This window comes from Jaculus jaculus, chromosome 1 (genome assembly GCF_020740685.1).
Source record: "Jaculus jaculus isolate mJacJac1 chromosome 1, mJacJac1.mat.Y.cur, whole genome shotgun sequence".
Lineage (NCBI taxonomy): Eukaryota > Metazoa > Chordata > Mammalia > Rodentia > Dipodidae > Jaculus > Jaculus jaculus.
Genome location: NC_059102.1, coordinates 5,689,648 through 5,705,219, shown reverse-complemented (window position 1 = coordinate 5,705,219; position 15,572 = coordinate 5,689,648). Strand labels below are relative to the sequence as shown.

Sequence of the window (15,572 nt, the reverse complement as noted above, 5' to 3'; positions counted from 1 at the left end):
CTCACTGTCTGCCAAAGAAGTAAGGTTTTGTTAATGGAAAAATTTTACTTGAAAAACAGTCATTTTTCTTTCCAGCATGTTGCTCACAAACTGGAAGTAAAGACAAACACGGGGTATTCATGGGCTTGACTATAAAGCTCGGCCACACTTGCTCATAGAACAGAGGTTGGGACAGGATGTGGCTCAGTGGAAAAGCAAGTGCATGTGAGGCCTTGGGTTCGAGCCCTAGCACCGCAAAAAACGTTCCCTCTGTCCTGAGAGCCGTTCTGGCACGTGGTCTGGGAGCCATGGGATGATTTATTTTACTTTCAGGTGTGTTTCACTTCAAGAGCCAAATTATCTTAGAGACCATGGACACTCCAGTAGTGTCCTGTCCTGTTCTTCTCTGGGGAGTTTGGCCAAAATTGGACTGTAAAATGTGATCTCTGAGGATAACCTCGGGGCCTTGAACACGCATCATCGTGTCAGGAGGAATCACTGGTTCCCAAACGTAGGTTGGATAATTTCCAACTTGAAGCCAGCACTGACATTCTATTATGCTGTTTCCTGTTGTGGGCGGATTGATTTAATTTTTAATGAGTGATTCACTGCCCATGGCTATGTGTTTTCCTCTTGCTGAGCTGTGAATTAAGGCATGTTTCCTTTAAAACGTTATTTTTTGATATCAACTGAGTAATGTGGTACTCAGCAGAGGAGACAAAGGGATGTGGTAATATCCCTTAAGGGATGGCATTTAACCTGCCTCAAGCTCTCAGGAAGTGGTAATCACGTGGCTATGATGTTCTCCAAAGAGGAGAATGTCTAGAAAACATTCAAAAATTTGTTTTTCATCATGTTTTCCAAAGTTGCATAATTTATAAAATTTTTTAGGGAAGTGTTGTCGTCAGGTTCTTATTGCTGTCAGCAATCACTTGACCAAGAGCAGCTTGTGGGGAAAAAAAGTTTATTTTGGCTTATAGACTCAAGAGGAAGCTCCATGATGGCAGGGAAAAACAATAGCATGAGGAGAGGGTGGACATCATCCCCTGGGTAACATCAGATGGACCATAGCATCAGGAGAGTGTGCCAAACACTGGCAAGGGGAAAACTGGCTATAACACCCATACGCCCGCCCCTAACAATACACTGCCTCCAGGAGGCATTAGTACCCAAATCTCCATCAGCTGGGAACCTAGCATCCAAAACACCTGAGTTTATGGGGGACACCTGAATCAAACCACCACAGGCAGTTAATATAAACCTACATCTTTTGGGAAGCCATGTGCTATTTCCCCATAGCACTGTCCATTCTCCCCATGTCTATAGGGCTTCCTGCTGTCCACTGTGAACTCAAGTGGCCTCTCAGCGGCCTGCTGGAATCAGGTCCACAAACAGCACCAGAGGTTTTCTGAGCCATTAGATCTGTGTGTCTCGTCTTTGGACCCCTCTTTTACCCTGTTGTCACCCCAGTATTCTCCTTCAGCATGCACTAAGGCATAGGATGCCTCAGACTTACAGAGAAACTCTTGTTAACAGTAAAAATACAGTTCTTACCTCAAAGAGAATGAAAGCTTACTCTGGAGCCAAAGATGAGTGACCATGGCCTGAGAACACAGATCTGGGTTATCCTAAATTCCATGTTCTGCTGTGTAAATAATTTCATGGGGTTTTCATTTTTTTTATTTATGTGGGAGAGGGAGAGGTGGAGGAAAAGAGAGGAGCATGGGTACACTAGGGTTTCTTGCTGCTGCAGACAGACTCCAGATACATGCGCCACTTTGTGTGTCTGGCTTTACATTGGCAATGGGGAATTAAACCTGGACCTTCAGACTTTGCAGGGACCTGATGGATATCAGAACACCTTGAGACCCCGGCATCAGATTTTGTAAGGTGGTGCCTAAAAGCATGGGTGTCCTTGCAAACGATCAACACAGCCACCCAAAGGTGTCACTGGGGGGCGGGCCTCGAGGTTTCTCAGCCCAGCCCAGCGGGTGTTGAGAGCAGCTCACTCTCAGACTGTGTCCTTCTGGCGGCCTGCTCTGCATGCTGTTCCCACCATGATGTGAAGCTTTCCTTCCAAACTGTGAGCCAAAATACACCCTTTCCTCCCATAAGCCGCTGCTGATTGGATGTTTTGTCCCAGCAACAAGAAAGTCGGCCCAGCTGACGAAGATGCCTTGTTTCCTGCTTCCTGTTTCCTATTCAACCCATAGTTTCTGTAATGCGTGACCCGTCACTGGAAGTCATGCTGGGCTGGATCACAAATCCAGAGGGTCAGAGGACAGTTCCCTCTCACACCTGACATGTGTGCCGTGCACTGGCCAGTGAGCCCGTTGTCGCTCAGTCCCCAAGCCTTGCTCAGCACCTTGTGGATCTGAGAAACTTGAAACATTCCGTGAACAAGTGAATGACCGCGTGGACCGAGGTGGAGGGAGGGTGTTCTCCACGCAGCCCCGAGCGGCTGCCACCGGGACACAGCCAGGCACACCGAGCGCAGGCGGCTTGTTCTGAGAGCCAGGAGAATGCTCTTTCTTTTCTCCGTTGTCTTCCCTCCAGACCTGTCTGAGCCCATTTGCTTTGCTTTGTTTTGCTTCTCTTTAACATCACACTCCCTCGGGCATGGAGGCTGTCTCAGGCCTTGGACTTGGCAGGAGGAAAGAGCCGTTCAGCTTCCTCCCTCCCATGCCTGGGTCCAGGCTCCAGACAGGGGACAGGGAGTGAGGTTTGCTAATGGGAGCCCAGAAGTGGACAGTCTGTGGGTGTGGGAGGACCACGTGTGCATGGAGGACCTTGAAGCCATGTTTAAAGAGGAGACCCTAGCACCGAGCTCCAGGAAGAGTGGGCCTGCCTTTGGCACTAGTGGGGTGATGATCTTTCCGTCAGCTAAGGGCTAAGCATTGGCAAGGGAGATGTCTGCCCTGCAGACAGGCAGCAGGGCTCCAACATTCAGCAGACCCGCACATGATTCCTCTCAGAGGTGAGAGGAGAGTAGATTCTGAATTGGACAGCAAAGTGAAAGGCACAAATGCTTATTATGGCCACAGACCACCTACCCATTGGTGACAGGAAGGCTCTGGAGATGCCTCCATGGAGACAGTGTTTGCCACACAATCATGAAGACCATAGTTTGAATCCCTAGTGCCCACATAAATGCTGGGTTGGCATAGGTGGCCACTTGTAATACCAGCACTAGAAAGGCAGATATGAGAGTTCCCAGAGCCAAGCTGGCCATCTGGAGTAGCTGGATGGGAGGCACTGGGCTCAAGTAAGGGACTCTGCCTCAGCAAAACAAAGAATAGAAAAATTGAAAGCCGGGCATGGTGGCGCATGCCTTTAATCCCAGCATTGGGGAGGCAGAGGTAGGAGGATTGCTGTGAGTTCAAGGCCACCCTGAGACTACATAGTGAATTCCAGGTCAGCCTGGGATAGAGTGAGACCTACCTCGAAAAACCAAAAAAACAAAAAGGAGGAAGATACTGACATCAGTCTCTGGCCTCCACATTCACAGATACGTGCACCACCACTTAAACATATGCCAAAACAAAAAATCAATAATTATCTTTTTTGGGTTTTTTTCAAGGTGGGGTCTTGCTCTACCCCAGGGTGACCTAGAATTCAAACATGTAATCTCAGGGTGGCCCCAAACTCATAGCAGTCCTCCTACCTCTGCCTCACAAGTGCTGGGATTAGAGATGTACACCACCATACCAGGTCTCAATAATTAATTTTTAAATCATTTTTATCTATTTAAGAGGAAGAAAGAGATACCAAGAGAGAATGGCCATGCCAGGGCCTCTAGACACATGTGCCATCTTGCATATCTGGCTTACATGGGTACTTGGGAATTGAAACTGGGTCATGAGGTTCTGCAGGCAAGTGCCTTAAATGCTAAGCCATTTCCCCAGCCCAGTAATTAATTTTTTTTGGGGGGGGGATTTTCGAGGTAGGGTCTCGCTCTAGCGCAGGTTGACTTGGAATTCACAATGTAGTCTCAGGGTGACCTTGAACTCACAGTGATCCTCCTATCTCTGCTTCCTGAGTGCTAGGATTAAAGACGTGCCTGGCTAATTGATTTTTTGGAATGATGGGAGGCTTCTTGTGATCTGATAGGCCAGGCTGCACCGTTTTCTCCCAATCCTCCATCCTCTTCCTAGAGACAAGGGTGTGCTGGGCTTCTTGCTAAACTTGACCCCGAAGCCACCCTGTACTAGGAGGAGGCTTGTGCCCTTCCTACTGGAGCAGTCTTTCCAAAGGAGCTTCTGGGGTGTGGCCGAGAGCCAAGGGGACTCACAGGGCAGGGCGGCTCCCTGCCACACTAACTACTACCGGGAGCCGCTGGCGGTGATCCTGCCGTCCTGCTGAACAAGGAGCTATGAGGTGGGGGAGGCTTGATTTCAGAATGGAATTTGTTCTGCAGTGACAGACAGTGGAAAATGCCAGAAGCTTCCCTGCTTGAATTCTACACAGACACATGCTTAACCAAGTCTAGAGTGCTAATTCTCCCTCCTCCTCCTCCTTTATTAATTACGGACATGCTTTGTATGGACACAGCATGTGTTGGTACCATCCTTTCTCTTGTCCCTGTCCCCATTCTACTGGGGACCCTCCTCAGTGGGGTTGCTGGTATGCCCCATGGGTTGTGGGTAATGCATTGTGGGAGCAGTAGTCAGTTACTGGGGGTGGGGGGCAATGCCTCCGGACATGATGTCTTAACCTGTGGCTCTTACAGTCTTTCCATCCCCTTTCCCGCAAAATTCCCTGAGCCCTTTTGGGTGAGTTTTAAGTCTAGTTCAGTGATGAGCTCTTAGGAGCCTCTGGATCTCTGCTTTGGCAGGTGTTGAGTATCCTCAGGGTCTGTCTCCTTCACCCTGGTGCTGATTGTCAGGCTCACCATGGAAGCAGCACTCTTGCTCGTCACAAATTCCTCTGTGGTTTCAGCTGGGGCTTGGCTGAAATGCGAGGGGTGGTTTATCTCCTTGGGTCTCATACCTTCTGAAAAAGAAAATGAGATTCTCCAGCAGAGAGGGGAATCATCACAGGTTAAATGTTATTAACTTAGGGAGATCTGATGGATGTGCTCCCTCTTTTAGCAAAAGACTAGTGGGAAGTTGGCACTATAGAACATAATCTCACAGAATTCTGACCTGTTTTGCAATTCCACATGGGGCCTTTATACTGAGCAGCTCTCTCAGACAATCAGAAAGCTGTTGGTTACCCACCAAGGCTGTGTGCCACTATTGCACTGGTGTGTCCCTCATGCTGGGTGCTTGCTTCTGAGTAGCTTCTACCCTTGCTTGCTTAGACCATTGTTGGCCATGTCCCCCAGGAGTCCATGTGGCGCTTTCCAGCACTCGGCCAGCTAGCTCTCTGGGGTCAGCTAGCTCTCTGGGGTCAGCTAGCTCTCTGGGGTCTGGCTCTTTCCGAATTCCAGCCTGGCCTATGGTGCTGCCTCTGAGTTCCCTCACGCAGCCCTTCGTGAGTTTAGTCTAGCACAATTTATCTGCACATTGAGATCTTTTTCCCATTTCCTGCATTTTCTTTAGTGACAAAGTCATCTATTTCCCCAGGACATGGACAGTGCAATGCACGGCTTGATGCAGAAATGTAGTGCCGGGGTGCTAAGCTCACTGTGGGTCTAAGCGCACCTGGTCAGTTTCTCTCATGCCAGCCGAGAGCCATGCTGGGAGGGGCATCTCACTGCCACCCCTTCCTGTGCTGCATCTCAGGTCACACCGCTGGCTTATACTGTCAAGCACTTGAACCTGGGTCCACTGAACTTCCAAGTCCTCACGGTTAACATCTGAACTGGATGTAGCCATACCTCTTCCTCCAGATGTCAATAACATCCGTCCACAGTATCCACTTTCCAGAGGAGAGGGTATAGCCTGTGGACCTGCTAGAACTTGAGCAGGCTGGGGACCACGTTCAAAAACCATGTCGGGTGCTGGAGAGATGGCTTAGCTGTTAAAGCATTTGCCTTCAAAGTCAAAGGATCCCCATTCAATTCTCCAGGACCTACATAAGCCAGATGCACAAGAGGGTGCACACATGTGGAGTTTGTTTGCAGTGGCATGAGACCCTGGTGTGACCATTCTCTCTCTCTCTCTGCCTCTTTTACTCTCTTAAATAAATAAATATTTAAAAAACACACATGTCAGCCCTTACCAGGCTGCCCATAGCAAACAAATCAGGTGTCTTCCAGGGTCCCCATTTAAAGGTTTCAGTCCTCTCAGGGTCTGTGTGTCCCAAACATTTCTGCATTATCTAGCTGATGTACTTGCTTAGCCGAAGGTCTAACCCTGATGCGGGGTATCCAAGGCCCTCTGTGATTTCATTAGTCAATAACATCTACGGCAGGTCACTGAGAATGTCTGTGCAGAAACCTATTCTCTAGTGATGTTGCAATATTTAATTAATTTTTCTAGAAGGGATAGCCAAATGGCTAAAGTAAGCTCAGCCAGCAGTTGTGAATTTCCTGAGTGCCAAAGGAAAATTGTGTGGTCATGAACCTACTCATTCCTACATGCCTCATTTAGCATTCCGTCCGTGTTTATGCTAAGTGCACACACGCACACACTCGGAAGAGCTATCCCGGCCCACCTTGAGCTGAATGGATTTGACCTCTATTTATAGAAGTGCCTGAGCTTGAAGAGGGAGGTTTCTTTGAGTTCCGTAAGCTGTCTCTCGCTCCTTCACCCATGTGAGATGCCAGCCTTGGTGTGAGTCTCGTTTTTCTGGGAAAATTCATGTCATGGACACCATCTTGTTGGGAATCGGCAAGATTGACTTTTCATCTCAGGGTGACACTATGTCTCCGGTGTTATTCCTTGTGTGGACGGCAGCAGTGATGATGTCTAATTATTTGGAAGGGAATAAGGAAGGACATGCAGTGTTGGGAGCTGCTGTTGCTTGGCAACATGTAACCTCATCTGTGCTTCAACACACAGTTTAAAGGGCTAGACGCGTGCATTACGACAACTGTGTGTTAAGTAGAAGGCCTCAAGAGCTGCCCTGTCAGAATCCTTGCTTCCGGGCTGCTGGGACAGCTCTGCGGGCAGAAGCACCTGCCCTGCAAACCTGACAACCAGAGTTCGGATCCCCAGAACTGACATAAAGATGCGTGAAAGTAGCATGCATGTGTGTCCTCCCAACACAGCCATGGCAACAGGAGTCAGGAGTACCTAGAAGCTAATGGGCCAGTCTCAGAGGGTGTCCTTTGACCTCCGCCTGTATGCCATGACATGGGCACACCCTCTGCCATGCACCCACACATGAATCATTGCCTCCACAACATAACGTAGGCACTGGAGAGACATGGGCACAGGGGCTGGGTGCAGGCTGCATCCCAGGACTCGGGTGTGAAAGAAGGCAGGATGCTCCTGTTTGCCATGCATCCTTCTGTTTGGTTAATGTGGTGGTTTGGTTCAGGTGTCCCCTGAAAGCTTAGGTGTTCTGAATACCATGTCCCCAGCTGTTGGCAATGTGGGAACTAATCCCTTCTGGAGGCAGTGTATTTTGGAGGGTGGGCCTATGGGTATTTGTTGCAGTCAGGTTCACATTGCTGGAAGAAATCACCCAACCAAGAGCAGCTTGTTGGTAAAAAGAGGTTTATTTTAGTTTACTGGCTCAAGGGTGAAGCTCCATGATGACAGGGAAAATGATGGTACGAGCAGAGGGTGGACATCACCCCCTGGCCAACATAAGGTGGACCACAGCAACAGGAGAGTGTGCCAAACACTGGCATGGAAAAACTGGCTAAACACCCATAAGCCCACCCCCAACAATACACTTCCTACAGGAGGCATTAATTCCCAAATCTCCATCAGCTGGGAACCTAGCATTCAGAACACCTAACTTTATGGAGGACACCTGAATCAAACCACCACATTCTGCCCCTGGTCCCCATAAACTGATATCCATACATGATGTAAAATACAATGTATTCATCTAACTTTAAAAGCCCACATAGTTTTTATCTATTCCAATGATGTTCAAACATCCCATAGTCCAAGATCATTTAACTGAGCCATAATACCAAAAACTCCCCCCAGAACCCATAATGGCACAGAACAAACACTCACACTACAACAGATAGCATTGGGCATAGCAAAGGAACATTCAACCAATACAAGATTTAAAACAACCAGGGCAAACATCAAACTCTGTAGCTTCAAGTCCAGCAACTCTAGCCAGTGACAAATCTCCAAGTCCCATAATTCTAACCAGCAAAGTCTCTGACATTCAAATTCTGCCCCTCCAGCTAGGCTACTCTCAGTTCTGGAAAACTTCATCAGGGCTGACAGCTTTCCTTAGCAGTCATCTCGTGGGCCTGGCATCTCCACTGGGTCTCCACAGCCACCCCTGGTTCATCCCCATGGCCCCATGGGGTCTCCTTGCAGGCATCTAGCAAACCTGCTTCACACTGCCCATGACCATTTCCAAAACACAAGACTGTGTTGCAAACTCAATGACCCTCTCTTTCCTGCATTTCTTATGCTCCACAATACCAGGGAGGGTGCCAAATTGTTAATCCTGGGGGAATAAAGCAGACTTTGAAGAACAGGACACTCCTTGAGCACTCAGGCCCCTTCAAAAGATTCTACATTCTTCCTGTTGCCCCAGTGCAGGTCAGCTGGCCTGATCTCAAATGTTTTAATCTCTCAATTGCAGCTGAACAGGCAGCAGTTCACCCAAAGATTTTATTTTTTCTGTGCCATATCCCTCTGCTCATACCAGTTTATTGCTATGCAAAGCAACCCTACACAACTTCTCAGGACCCTTTTATCATTATTTTTAAATTTATTTATTATTATTAGTTTTTTCTCAATTTTTATTAACATTTTCCATGATTATAAAAAGTATCCCATGGTAATACCCTCCTTCCCCCCACCCACTTTTCCCCTTTGAAATTCCATTCTCCATCATATCCCCTCCCCATCTCAATCAGTCTCTCTTTTATTTTGATGTCATGATCTTTTCCTCCTCTTATGATGGTCTTGTGTAGGCACTGTGAGGTCATGCATATCAAGGCCATTTTATGTCTGGAGGGAGCACGTAGTAAGGAGTCTTGCCCTTCCTTTGGCTCTTACATTCTTTCCACCACCTCTTCCGTATTAGACCCTGAGCCTTGGAAGATGTGATCGAGATGTTACTCAGTACTCCAGTCACTTCTTTCCAGCACTATGATACCTTCATCCCAAAGTCACTGCCATCTGAAAAGAGAAGATTCTCTACCCAAAGTGAGAGTAGCATTAATATAAGGGTATAAATATTAAGAGAAGTGCTCACTGGGCAGTTTGATAAGCATAGTATATACATTTTTCCAGACATCAGCAGATGTTACACCCCTAGGGCTCATGACTACCCCTGTTTTAAGTTTTCAGTATCAGGGATGTGTTTCTCCCCATGGAGTGGGCCTCCAGTCCAACTGGAGTTCAGGACCTGTTTTTAACAGCAAACCTCTCACACAAATTGTTTGTTTCCCAGTCCAGACAAAGCTCTTTCTCACACTCATAAACCAAACCTCATAGTCCATAGTGCTTACTGCATTCAGGTCTTTCAATTCTGACTAGAATAGTCGATCAAGCTGTATATACAATACTGCAAGGCATCTCTTAGGCCAAGGTTTCAAATCTTTCCACATTTCTCTTGACAAATCAACTCCAAAAGGCCAAAGCCACACAGTCAGGTGTCTAGCAGCAATCCCACTCCTCGGTACCACTTTACTGTTGCAGTCTGGTTCGCATTGCTGGTAGAAATCACCTGACCAAGAGCAGCTTGTGGGAAAAAAGAGGTTTATTTTGGCTTACAAGCTCAAGGGGGAAGGTCCATGATGGCAGGGGAAAACAATGACATGAGCAAAGGGTGGACATCACCCCTTGGCCAACATAAGGTGGACAATAGCAGCAGGAGAGTGTGCCAAACGCTGGCTTGGGGAAACTGGCTATAACACCCATAAGCCCGCCCCCAACAATACACTTCCTATAGGAGGTGTTAAGTCCCAAATCTCCATCAGCTGGGAACCTAGCATTCAGAACACCTAAGTTTATGGGGGACACCTGAATCAAACCACCACATTATTATGGCCAACTTTCATTCTCTTGCTATTGTTGTCCATCTGATGTTGGCCAAGGGGTGATGTCCACCTTTTGCTCATGCCATTATTTTCCCCTGCCATGATGGAGCTTCCCTTCAAGTCTGTAAGCCAAAATAAACCCTTTTCCCCCCACAAGCTGCTCTTGGTCAAGTGTTTCCTGCCAGCAATGCAAACCTGACTGCAACAGTTAAAGTCTATTCCCTGGTTCTTTCTGACAATACCCCCCCAACCTGAGATCCACTTTGGGATGTATATGCCCAGGGCTCCTTGGTTTTCCTAGTGGGACCGTGTCTGTAAACTCCCAGCCGTTCCTCCCACCTCCTCGCTGACCACCGCACTCAGCCCTGCGCTCATGGAGCACTTCTGTCTAGAGAGGAGGACGGAGGCCGAGAGCTGCAGGACCTCAAGCACTCACGCTGGCTCTACCCTCTGGATGGTGTGTCCTGTTGCTGTGAGTTACTGTCAATGTCACAACCCGCATTTCTTCTCAAAGTAGTGGTGTAAGAAGTGTGCACATTAATCACCGTTGTCTCGGTGCCTGAGGCCCCTCAGCGTTCCATCCTAGGTAGAGAGTTTCTCTGTGTTTCTAAAACAGAAAACCTCCTCGGCCTGCGCTTGCCAGTTTTAACCGTGCTGTGGGGAGGGGACATGGGAGAGGAAATGGGCAAGGAAGAGAGGGACACTAAGCAAAAATACAACAAATTAACAAACAAAAAACAGAGACTAGATAGCACAATGTAAATAGCTCAGTCTCAGGTGAACTTGATTGATTTGAGGCAAAGGTAGATTCCATGTTTTCTTTGAAGCTCCACTTTAGTTCAGGCTTTTTCCAAATAGTGGACTCTGACGTCCCATCCCAAGTCTCGCTTCCTTTGAGCACCACTCCTTGCTGGGGAGGGAAGGGACTGTCTTTCACATCCTAACTTGGCAGGGAGAGTAGAGGTGACTCAGAGGGCGGCCCTCAGGGTCACTCTCAAGCTGCATCCTGCATGCAAGCTGGCCCCATGGTCTGGACGTCAAGGGAGTCAGAGTTCTTGATTTCAAGCCCATCTCGGCCCCTGAGTGACCCAAGGTGTTGAGAAATAGGACCAGTAATCTTCGTGTTTCGTTTCTTGATGCACTGCATCGTGTGTACAAGGGTGTGGGGTGTACTCCGAAAAGCGGTTGTAGGTGCCCTCCACTGTCCCTCTTCTGCCTGATTTCCCCAAGACAGAGTCTCTCACTGCACTGGGAGCTCACCATTCTTAAGTTAGATGGGCTGGTCCGGGAGTCCCAGTGATACCCCTGTCTCTGCCACCCTCAGCCCAGGGTTACAGGCATGTGGTCATGCCTTGCCTTTCATATGAGCGCTAGGGATGGACTCAGCACGCTGACCCATGATCTATCTTCCCAGCCCCAGGAATCCTTATGTCTCAGAGTTTACAGATGTAGACCCCAGGAATTATATGAGAACACATTTATGGTCTATGTGTGTGCATGTATGTGTAAATGTACAAATGGGTAGACACTCACTCAAGAGTGAATATGTCCAAAGGTCACTCAATGTGAACTCCCAGCAGAAGAAAGCATGCAGCCCTGAGGAAGAGAGAGGGAGATTGGGGATGGATAAGCCAGGATGCCCAGCCACTGCAAATAAAGTTGAGACACATGTGCCACCTTGTGTGTGTGGCTTACGTGGTGGGTACTGAGGAATTAAACTTGGGCTCTTAGGCTTCCCAGGAAAGCACCTTAACCACTGAGATACCTCTCCAGCCTCAGTAGTTCCACTTTTTGAAAACCCTCCCTCCCTCTCTTTCTTTCTTTCCTTCCTTCCTTCCTTCCTTCCTTCCTTCCTTCCTTCCTTCCTTCCTTCTGTTTTTTTGAGGTAGAGTCTCACTCTATCTCAGGATGACCTGGAATTCACTGTGTACTCTCAGGGTGGCTTCGAACTCGTGGCAATCCTCCTACTTCTTCCTCCCGAGTGCTGGGATTAAAGGTGTGCGTCACCATGCCAGGCCCATTTCTTTAGTTATTGGTAATAGTAAAAACTCTCTATATATTGTTTAATTAAAGAACAAATGAATGCTGCTTCTTTTCCTGAATCCTGCTGCATCAGTCACGTTCATACCAGCATGCATAGACACATTCATCTGTCCAGTCCGTCACCACCTTGGGATGAAGCTAGGAGTCCCACTGATTATGTCCTACGTGGTTAGATGCTGGTTTTCCAAAAACCCTGTCCAATGTGAAATGAGTGGCTTGCTGTAAGTGTGTGGTGTGGCTGCTATGGGAAGCCACTGACACACGGCAGCAATACTGCAACATCACCATGGCAACCAGTGGAAATAATGGCCCCTGTGGGGAAGAGAAGAGATCGCAGATCCTGTTGCAATCAGGTGCACTGGCTGTTTGCAGTTGAGATAGCTTTCCCTGAGTGTTTCAGACATCGCTTATCAATAAAATCAAATGGGAAGGAGATCTCAGGAACTAAATGGATTTATAGACGCCTCATGAGATAATCTAAATTACCAAGGAAAGCAAGGTAGCAACTGGGGAAGTTGACAAGGAGATGTGAGGGTGTCCGTGCACGTGGCTGTCCCCTGCTGTGGGAAGTGGGGCCCTGTCCCTGCCATAGACATTACCCCATTTCTATTGGGCTCCGTTCTTTACTGGAGGCAGAAAGTCGTGCACTTAGGGAAACAGAGCATGTAGGTATTTAGCAATAGTCTCCCTGGCACATGGGAAGTCGTTAGTAAACAGGACTTCAGATTCTCAAGATGGAATCACAGTGAGTGTCTAGATTGTGCATAAGAACTGTAATGGTCTTTGAGGGGGGGGACACATTTCAGCACAAGGCAAACAGCCCTCCTGGTGTGGGTGTCGCTCGCTGGCGCACGGCGGCTCTGCTCCTCCCGTGTTGGAAGTCTGCGCACCTAGGCGCTGGTGCCCGGTCACTGGGAGGCACTTTCTTGTGAAGTGGCCTTGGTCCCAGGGATTCTGGGCAGCAGGAAAGAAGCACAGGTTTTCAGATAACAGCATAGAAAACAAAACTCCAGAGCTCTTTTCCCCTTTCCACTGTTAGTGTGCACTGTGGAAGAGGAAAGCTCTCTCTCAGGTGCATCGAGTCTGAAATAGAATCATCAAAGTCGAGGAAGGGGAAGTGGGGCAATGCTAGCCACTGGATGGAGGCTTCAGCCCTGCAAGGTGATCGAGTCCCTGGATCTCCTCAACCTCTGTGGCTCGAGGCAGCCATGCCAGACTGTTGCACACGCCAGCATTTGTGACAGGGCGGTCATGTGCTTCTTGCAGTGAAAACCGTCTGGCTCTGTATTAGAGGACCTGTGTTCATCAATGTACCAGGGCCTCTTTGCTGAATTCACAGTCTCTTCATGTCAAGTCGTAGCTCGGTGAGCTTTGCTTTGACCTCGTCCTTTGAAGGTGTGTCATCCACAGAGACTTTTACTCCAGAGCTAAATGGTAGCCCAAGGAAGGCATCTATCACTGAGCTGCCCATTGTCCTGGCTTGCTCCCAGGACGGTGACTCCACCTTGTCCCAGGAAGCAGGGTGCTCTCTCAGCTGCTCTTTCTAAGATTGCTGCACCCCAGGTCTGTGATTGCCAGCTGGGGCTACCCAAGGCAGCTACCTGAACTGTGGCCACCTTCTGTCCAATTGATTGAAACTTAAAAAGAGCTCAGCAAGACGCTGTGAACTGTAACGTGGGGAGGTGCTCTCTCCCGCACACGTTCCCCTGCGAGATTTCTGTTCTGGTTTCTGGTGGCATGGTATGAGTGCTGGCGGCCAAAAGCGCCTGAAGAAAAATTGCACGGGGAACACCCACATGAATAATACAATGGCTCTGCATCTGTGGCCTGCTGGGATGCTCGTGTGATCAGTCAGCCTGACTCCCGTGCAGGAGACGTGTGTCTGAATGAGTTGACTATATGGGGGCTACAGCGTAAGTATCTGTGTATTCACAACAAAGATGTGAAAAGACTTTAGAAATTCTTTCCATCACTGCTTTCTGATAACAGGCTGTGAGAAATTTGTGTTGACAAAAGCTTTTAATTTTTTTAAAAATTTATTTATTTATTTATTTGAGAGCGACAGACACAGAGAGAAAGACAGATAGAGGAAGAGAGAGAGAATGGGCGCGCCAGGGCTTCCAGCCTCTGCAAACGAACTCCAGACGTGTGCGCCCCCTTGTGCATCTGGCTAACGTGGGACCTGGGGAATCGAGCCTTGAACCGGGGTCCTTAGGCTTCACAGGCAAGCGCTTAACCGCTCAGCCATCTCTCCAGCCCCAGCTTTTAATTTTTTAACATTTATTTATTTGAGAGGGAAAGGCAGAAAGAGACAGACAGAGGAGGGGGGAGAGGGGAGATTGGGCGTGCTGGGGCCTCTAGCCACTGCAAATGAACTCCATATGCATGGCCCACCCTGTACATTTGGCTTATGTGGGTCCTGGGGAATCAAACCTGGGTCCTTTGGCTTTGCAGGCAATCACCTTAACCACTAAGCAATCTTTCCAGCCCACAACAGCTTTTAACATAACATCTCATGAGCCTTCTCCTGGATAATTTAGGGAGCCACAGCATTCTACTCCAGGCCTGAGTGTGCTGAAGCTGCCCTTTGCGAAGCATGGCATCCGTGAAGATGGGTTATCCGTGCTGTGCAAATGACTCATGGCTGTTTATGTCTTCATATGGCCCGAGACTGCAACTTCACACATAAGGAATTTCCCTGGCACAGAAAATATAAGAACTAAAATGTTCCTTCAGCACAGAGAACAAGCTTGAAATTTGGGACCCGCATCATTGAATTTCCATGACAGTGTGAAAGGCATTTTAGGAGTTTTTGACATAAGCTCACTAACCATTGACTCCATGTGCCTTCCCAAAGCAGAAGTGAGTCTTTCTTCTACTGCACACTTTTCTCCTCTCTCCTTTGGAAAATATATTTATTTACTTATAGGCAAACACAGACAGAGATGGGTGAAGAAAGATAGAGAGACAGAGACAAAGACAGAATGGGTGCACCAGGGTCTCTAGCCCGGGCAAATGAACTCCAGATGCATATTACACTTTGTGCACCTGGTTTTACGTGGGTACTGAGGAATTGATCTCAAGTAGTTAGGTTTTGAGGGCAAGTACGTTACTCACTGAGACATCTCTTCATACCTCTCCCTCTCTCTTTTTACAAAGCATACTGTCTATGACTTAGGATTGCATCTGAATATGAGATTCTCTAGTGAACAATATGAATTTACAAGTGTTCAGGTTTTTTGGAAATTGCTGATAATGCTGACCTATGATCAGATATCCTCACCTGTGATCCTCCGTGCAGGAGGGGAGAGAAGCTCAGGTACCCTCACCTGTGATCCAGCTCTGTGCAGGAGGTGAGGGAAGCTCAGGTACCTCACCTGTGATTCAGCTCCGTGCAGGAGAGGAGGGAAGCTCAGGTACACTCACCTGTGATCCAGCTCTGTGCAGGAGGGGAGGGAAGCTCAGGTACCTCACC

At 48.3% G+C, this 15,572-nt stretch overlaps 1 protein-coding gene across 3 annotated transcripts in view; it reads left to right on the top strand.

Annotated features, from left to right (window-relative positions):
- Ptpre (protein tyrosine phosphatase receptor type E) overlaps positions 1 to 15,572 on the top strand; it is a 187,117-nt gene that overhangs the window by 88,409 nt on the left and 83,136 nt on the right. The window lies entirely within an intron of this gene.